The following is a 7705-nucleotide window of genomic DNA, read 5'->3' as shown; positions in this document are numbered from 1 at the left end:
ACTGCCCTTGGTTCCTCATATAATTGGAATCCTACAATAGTTTTCCTTTTGTGGCTTGTTTATTTTACTTAGTGTAATGTCCTCAGGTTCATCCATGTTCTGCCATGTGTCAGAATTTCTTTCTTTTTTAAGGTTGAATAATATCCCATTATATATATTTTGTTTGTGCACTTATCCATCGATGGACACTAGGGCTGTTTTCACTTTTTGGCTGTTGTGAATAATGCTGCCATGATTATGGGTGTACAGATATCCCCCTGAGACCCTGCTTTTCATTCTTTGGAGTATATACCTAGAAGTGTAATTGGTAGATAATATGGTAGTTCTATTTTTAAGTTTTGAGGGACTGCCATACTATTTTCCATTGCAGCTGCACTCTTTTACACGCCCACCCTCAGTGAAGGTGGATCCCCATCTCTCCACATCCCCACCAACACTTGTTATTTAACGTTGTGTTATTGTCGTTTTTATTTTATTTATTTTTTCAATACGAGACTTTTATCACATCTTTAAAACATCGCAAAAAAAGTGTGACAAATCATCTGGCATCTTCGTGTTTCTGTAGCCGGACAATTTAGATCTTATTAATCAGCCTGCTGAACTGTTCCTTTTTCAGAAACAGGCACCATCCAAAAATGTTCTGCTACCCTTGTTGTTAACGGCTGTGGCTCGCTGGATGGATCAAAGCAGCTGAATTTGATACAAGCTCAATGTCGTTTCCTTCAAGAATCAACTCCCCTTTCCGGGCTCGAGATACTGGACAGGCAACGCCTGACCTCATCCGAACGCGGCGGGTGTATTTTTCACCCCAGAAACTTCTGATTTCGACAGGAGAACCAGCCTCCTGAGCGAGGACGTTGATGGGGAGGTGAGCGCAGAGGCCTCACCGTGCGAGGGAGGCCCAGGGTGACAGCCTCGATCATGTTCTGTACCTGGCTGCAGACAGTGCGAGCGTGGCCAGCTTCCTTTCTGTTTCCCCACCATGTGTCAAACCCAGAGCCTCTTCCTTTTCTTTCCAGGGAGACTGAGTTCTACGTTGATGTGGTTGAAGTCCCCCCGCAGGGTGCCTCTGGGGCCCTTCGCAGTAACCGAGTGTCCCTTCCGAGTGAGGCCCACATTTTCCGGGGTGGCCACAGTCTGATGGCTGAATGGTCTTCATCCTCGCAGGGGATTGTTGTTTTTATTTATTTATTTTTAAATATCTCTTTATTGATTTCAGAGAGAGGGAGGGAGAAGGAGAGAGAGAGATAGATAATCAGTGATGAGAGAGCCATTGATCGGCTGCCTCCTGCACGCCCCCAACTGGGGATCGAGCCCGCAACCGGGGCATGTGTCCCGACCGGGTATCGAACCCCGATCTTCTGGATCCTAGGTCGATGCTCAACTGCTGAACCACACCCGGCTGGGATGTTGTTGTTTTTAAATAGCAACCATCCTAATGGGCATGAGGTGGTATCTCATAGTTATTTCGATTTGCGTTTTCCTGAATGATTAATGATGCACATCTTTTCATGCGCTTGTTGGCCATTTGTCTATCTTCTTTGAGAAAATGTCTATTCTATGTGGTTTTTTTCTCTCTATTTTCTAATCAGGTTGTTTGGTGTTTTTCTGTTGTTTGAACCACTGAATTTTTAATGGTTGGAATTGCAATCTTTGTATAAAGGGAAGTGACACGATAAAAAGAGTAAGGATAGTGTGTGGTGAGGAGGGTCAGAGAAAGAGAGATTTCTGACCAGGATCTCCTTTCCTTGTCTGGGTTCTCAGCTCTCCAAGCAGCATCTGCTTTCCTCTGCTCCCCCCTCAGCCCAGAGACTTGAACTTCCCATCGTTTCTGTGTATTTCCCGAAGGGAGCTGGGTAGTTTAGGTTCTGCCAGGGTCCTTTGAAAGCCGCTTGTCAGGCTCAACAGTTAGTTAGTGTGGGGCTGAGGGGCGCCCTCTGGTGGTAGAGGTGAAAAATTTTCCGGACTTTCAGCAATGCATCCTTTCCATTGAGAATTTCAAAAAGAGGCTGGACGGAGGTAGAGGTGTTCTGGCCACCATGGCCAGAAGAACACCTAAGGAACTAACAGTAAAGGTAGAAAAAGATCCCTATTGTACAGGACAAGGCCTGACAAGCTAGCCCAATAATTACCGCTCCCCTTGAACTCCTTTAGAAAAACAAAACAAACCAGTCACACTCTGGTCAAGCATAACCCCATTACTCATTGTAAGACATTGTGTTTAAATCATCCCTTTTATGTTACTAAGGATCCCCCCCTTGTTTCATGTTACAAAAGTTGACAACCTAACAAATTATCAAATTATTAGAAGCCCCTTTACCGTAGTTGCCTTTGTAGTTACTGAGTATAAAATGTGGGAAGAACTGAGGGTCGGGGCTGCAGTTCGGCTCTTACATGGGTGAGACACCGCAACTGTAGCCGCTGGCCAGCTAATAAAGGCTCCAAAATTCAAACACAAACTCTGGTGGTCATCTGTCGCGGATCACGCCAGAACAGAGGCAGGTTTAACCAGTTTTGGGGGTTCCAGGGCAGAGACCCACAGACAGAGCTCCCTATGCTGTGTTCATAGGGGCTCCAGAATGTCCAATGGCTCCAAGCAGGATTTCCCTTACACAGTCCCCCAAATCCCTCCCTTTTGGAAATCCCTGGGGCTCCTTTGCGGTAACCTTGTCTTTTCTGGTTTCAGTTCTGGAATGTACATCCCTCTGTTCAGGCCCAACCGTTCGTTAGGGCCTCCCTGACCTGCCGAACAGCCAGGGCAGCACCTGGTCTGAGTTTTCCAGCCTTGGTCAAGCTGCCCGCGTGGCCCAAATGCCATTCCCTTGCAGCTTTGCCTTCAGCTCGAACACTGTGGGCCTCCCGCTCACCAAGGCTCTAGGGTCCAATTTTGCTTTGTGGCTTTTCTTTCCTGTCTGTCCCCGAAGCAAGCCCTCGGGTCTTTCACATCAGTGTTTCACTCCAGAACTCAGCAGGGGCCTGGGCAATGGGTAATGTTACTGAACTAAAGGGGTTTGTTTGCCTGTGCACGTCAAAGCCCAATAAGACACAAACAGGAGGAGGGAGTATTTGAGATTTTGCTCCCCAGGAAATGTCATCAGTTTTTGCGCAAATAAACTTTTATAAAAACAACAACAAAAGCGCGAACAGGAGTTTGCATAAAGAAAGTAAAGGTTTACTTAAGGAAATGGCGCCAAACCCGGAGGCACAGGTGAACTGGTGTTCTGCACCCTAGCTCCCCAATGGCTTCTAGGGGGGATGGGTTCTCAGGGACTAAGGAAGTTAGGGTTGTGGTTAGGATTATGGCCTCTATTGATTGACCGGCGCTAGGGGGAGGGAAAGTTGATCATTGCATCCAAGTCAGCCATGGAATCATTCTGGTTTTTGCAAGAGTGTGGTCATTAGGATTGTTCCACATTTCAGGGTCTGGAGCTGAAACACAACTGAGGCCCAGATGTGATCTCTAGTTTGACCGAAACTCTGTCTCTGTGGTCACCAGACCAGAGCTTTGTTCCTGAGATTACTTGATGCTGATCAGAAACGCATTGTCCTCAGCTTAATAATTAAGGGAGTGGATGTACAAGGCAGAGGGAGGCGGGTGGGTCAGGGTGCTGGGTGAGGCCAGTTTGAATCTAAAGGGGAGAAACGAGAAAAGGTCGGGCGTATTTTAAAAATTAAGTTTCTGCACAGTTACAGTAACAATTTAACAGTTGAAGTTCTGGTATCTATCTACAAACTACTGTACTCCCGATGCCCCTCTTCTCTCAGGAGCTCCACTGACCTGCTCTCTCAGTTCCTTAGCCTCAGCCCCCCCCCCCCCCCCCCCCCCGTCTCTCATGCAGAGAAAAATCTCAGTGGAAAACTATGCGCTGTCTAAACTCCAGAGGACATTCCTCTGGGTTTTCTAGTTCCATTTCGCTGTGTAAATCACTGATAACAACACAGAAATAATTCTTGTCTAAAGATGTGGAAATCCTGTCCTATCCTGTAGATGGTGAATTGACTTTCCTCCCCACCCCCCACCCCCCGCCCTCTGTAGGAAAACCAGTTCTGCTCACATCTGTACATCCATTGCCATATTCCTGATCTATAAGTGTGTCTGTTCTTTGGATTGTCTTAAATCTGTTGAAAATTTAACACTAACCCGGGTAGTCCTCTGCCCCCAGAAAAGCCCAGCTCTCCAGCACTGAGATGCGAAGGGGTCCATTTTCAGGGGGAACAACTGGGGTGACCTGGTTCCCCTTTAGCTGCCCCCTGGTCTCTGGTGAAGACCTCACCTCTGTGTCCTGCTGCCCATGAGTGGGAGGAGGCTGGCTCTGCAGATTTCTGTGCTGTTTTGCTCTGCAGCAGTCCGTCCGTGCACTTGCCGGGGGTTAAATGGTCGGCTTTTGAAGGTTTTGGAAAGGCTTTCAGTCTTTTTCAAGAAACAGTTGCTCCCGGTGGCTGGGAGTGGGGGAGATGGGGGAGATGGGGGAGATGGGGATTGCAGTGTTTAACGGGGACAGAGCTCCAGTCTGGGAAAATGAAAAGCTCTAGACACGGTGGTGGTTGTGCAATGATGATGCCACTGGAGCTGCACTTAAAAACGGTGAACCTTTATGTTACATACATTTTACCACAATTAAAAAAGAGAGAGTTGGTCATTTGAATGCTCTTTTTGGGGTGGGTCCCGTGGAGAAAGCTGAAATTCACACCTTCTCCGAAACTGAGCTTTCTGAGTGTGCCTTTTAAAAATAACCCTTCCTCCGCCCGCCCCACCCCTTTAATTCTCAACCAAACAACGATGACTGTGACCCGCCATCTAGAAGGCTCTAAGGAACAGGATGGGGGACATAAAAAGGAGGCGCTAACAGTGTGGCAAGACAAGCCTGTCACTGTGATGCTTGCTCCTGTTCTTCCAAAAGGACTGTTTTGGTAGCAAATGACAGACACCTTCCTTGAGCTGGCTTAGCCAGAAACAAGAAGGCATTGGGAGGATCCTGGAGGTGCTGGAGGGAGCACTAGCTTCCTGTTGCTGCTGTAGCAAATGACCACAAACTAGGTGTCTTAAAACAATGCAAATTTATTCTCTTACCGTTTTGGACATGAGAAGTCTAAAATGGATGAGCAGTGCTGGTTCCTTCTGGAGACCCTAGGGGAGAATCTGTTTCCTTGCCTTTTTTAGCTCCTGTAGGCTGCCAGCATCCCTTGGCTCATGGCCCCTTCCTCTATCACTCCATCTTCTTGCCTCCGTGGTCACATCACCTACTGACTCGGACCCTCCCGCCTCCTCTTGGGAGGACCCTTGTGATGGCCTTGGGCCCACCTGGGTCATCCAGGATAACCTCCCCATCGCTGAGCCCTTAACCACATCTGCAAAGTCCCTTTGCCTAAATAAGGTAACATATTCACGGGTTCTGGGGATTAGGGACCTTTCTGTGAAAGCATGCAGGTCAGGAAAGTAGTATTAATGCTCCCCTCTATGGGGACCTTCGCCTCCAGGAACAGGGAGAAGTGGACCCCTTTCATACCCAAAAGATGGCTGCTTTCCGCCCACCCACACCCAAATATCTACATGCAGACCTTACATTTGGGCTGGAGAGATCCCACCTCAGTGACCTCGGGGCTGGGATGGGAGGGAGAGGAGCTGCAATGCCCATTTGGCTGTTGGTGGTGGGGACAAACAGAGCAACCACAGTGGGCTTCCTGGTGACCCCCAGTTCTACCTGAGCGCGTTGGCCTCCCGCACTCCTCGCAGAGCTCTTTAAAGAGCCTTGTCTTTATCATTTACAAACACACCCAAACATCCTCAGACAATAAAAAGAAGACAATTTAAATCTCTAAAAATCTCACCAACTCAGAGGTATCCACTGTTAACGTATTGATGTACATCTTTCTTTACGCAGATTTAAGTACACAACTTTACAAAATTGTTATACTTCCTGCTTTAATCTACTTCGCTCACTCAATAATAGGTTGTGATCACTTTTCTATGGCAATGGATGTAGAATTACCTCTCCATTTCTAGTGGTTTCATGGTATTGTAGAGAATAATGTACTTGGTACACAATTGACTCCCAAGTTGCTTTCAATTTTTAACTATTCTAAACAATACTACTGCCTGGCTGGCATGGCTCAGTAATTGAGTGTCAACCTATGAACCAGGAGGTCATAGTTCGAACCCGGTCAAGGCACATGCCTGGGTTGTGGTCTCAGTCCCTAGTAAGGGGCGTGCAGGAGGCAGCCAATTGATGACTCTCTCATCATTGATGTTTCTCTCTCTCCCTCTCCCTTCCCCTTTCTGAAATCAATTTTAAAAAACATTTAAAAAAAATAAACAATACTACCATGAACTCCTTTGCCATTTGTCTAGGTATCTCCTTAAGGTAAATTTCTAACTATGGAACTGCTGAGTCAAAGGTATATTCATTTACATTTGGATATTATTATAGGTTAAATTGTGTCTCCCACCCCCCAAAAAGACATGTTGAAGTCCAAACCCCTAGTACTATTCATATTTTCTTCTTGCACTTCTATAATTTCACATTTTATTTTATTATTTTTATTTTATAATGCTTACTCAAGGACATGTTTAGAGAGAGGAAGGGAGAGAGAGAGGGGAAGGGAGAAACATCGATCAGTTGCCTTCTATATGCACCCCGACCGGGGAATGAATCCGCAACCCAGGTATGTGCCCTGGCTGGGAACTGAACGGGCAACCTTTTAGTGCCCAGGGTGAGGCTCAACCAACTGAGCCACTCTGGCTGGGCATATAATTTCACATTTTAAAGTTAAATTTTTGCTATACCTGGAATGTGTTTTCCTGCGAGACGTGAGATTGAAATCTAGTTAGGTAGTTGTTCAAAGTGACTAGACAGTAGTACCATGAAATGAATAATGCATGCTTTTTATGCTGATTTGAAATGCCACCATTATCCTATACTAAATTCCCAAGTGTACTGGACGCTATTTTGTACTCTTCACTGTGGCCACTGTTGCAGGCACCCTGACTAGTAATCTACTCTTCTTTATCCCAACTGGGAAAGCACCAAAAATGACCACCAGAGGGCGCCATCTAGTCTCCTTGACCCACCTCCAGGCCCTCTAGCGGCCCAAACCTGCCGGCTGCGTTTCAGTTGGGCAGAAAGGCCAAACAGGCCACCCTAACTTCCTGCCTTCCTCTTGTTGGTGGAGCCAGGGGGAGAGCGTAGGCGACAGGAGGTGGGCAGGTCCACATGCCCTCGTGTGGGGCCTGAAACTCTGCTCTCGGGCCTCCCTCTGCCAACACATAACACTCCCAGTCAGCTGGGACACGGCCATCAGCTGTTCTCAAAGCATCCTGGCTTAGTTTACCCACATTCTCTCCTCCACTAGGTGAGCTCCTATGCATCCTGAAAGGCCCAGTTCAGATGCTACTACTAGGACCCTCTTAGTCCTACTTCTGTGCTCCCACGGCACTAGCATTCGTTGCTTTCAATAGCAATTAAATTACGTGCCTTCCGTCCTGGAGAACATGTGCTCCACCAGGGACCATGACTTGCTCAGCTCCAAGCAGAGACTTGTGAGCAGAGGCCTGGCACAAAGTGAAGGTCATTGAGCCTCACCTACATTCTGTTATGTCTTCACCTGACTCGTACACCTTGAGAGACCTCCCTGAAGGCAGGTGCTAGGTCTGATTCTTCCTTCTGGCCCTCATACTGCCCAGCACGGGGTCTGGCAGATAGGCCCT

General features: G+C 47.4%; 1 pseudogene; it reads right to left on the bottom strand.

Annotated features, from left to right (window-relative positions):
* Nucleotides 1-584: 584 nt before the first annotated feature.
* Nucleotides 585-4069, bottom strand: LOC107527985 (large ribosomal subunit protein uL6 pseudogene; annotated as a pseudogene).
* Nucleotides 4070-7705: the final 3636 nt, after the last annotated feature.

The sequence above is a fragment of the Miniopterus natalensis genome, chromosome 17 (assembly GCF_054644295.1).
Source record: "Miniopterus natalensis isolate mMinNat1 chromosome 17, mMinNat1.hap1, whole genome shotgun sequence".
In the NCBI taxonomy this organism is placed as follows: Eukaryota; Metazoa; Chordata; class Mammalia; order Chiroptera; family Miniopteridae; genus Miniopterus; species Miniopterus natalensis.
This window is presented reverse-complemented; position numbering and strand designations above follow the sequence as displayed.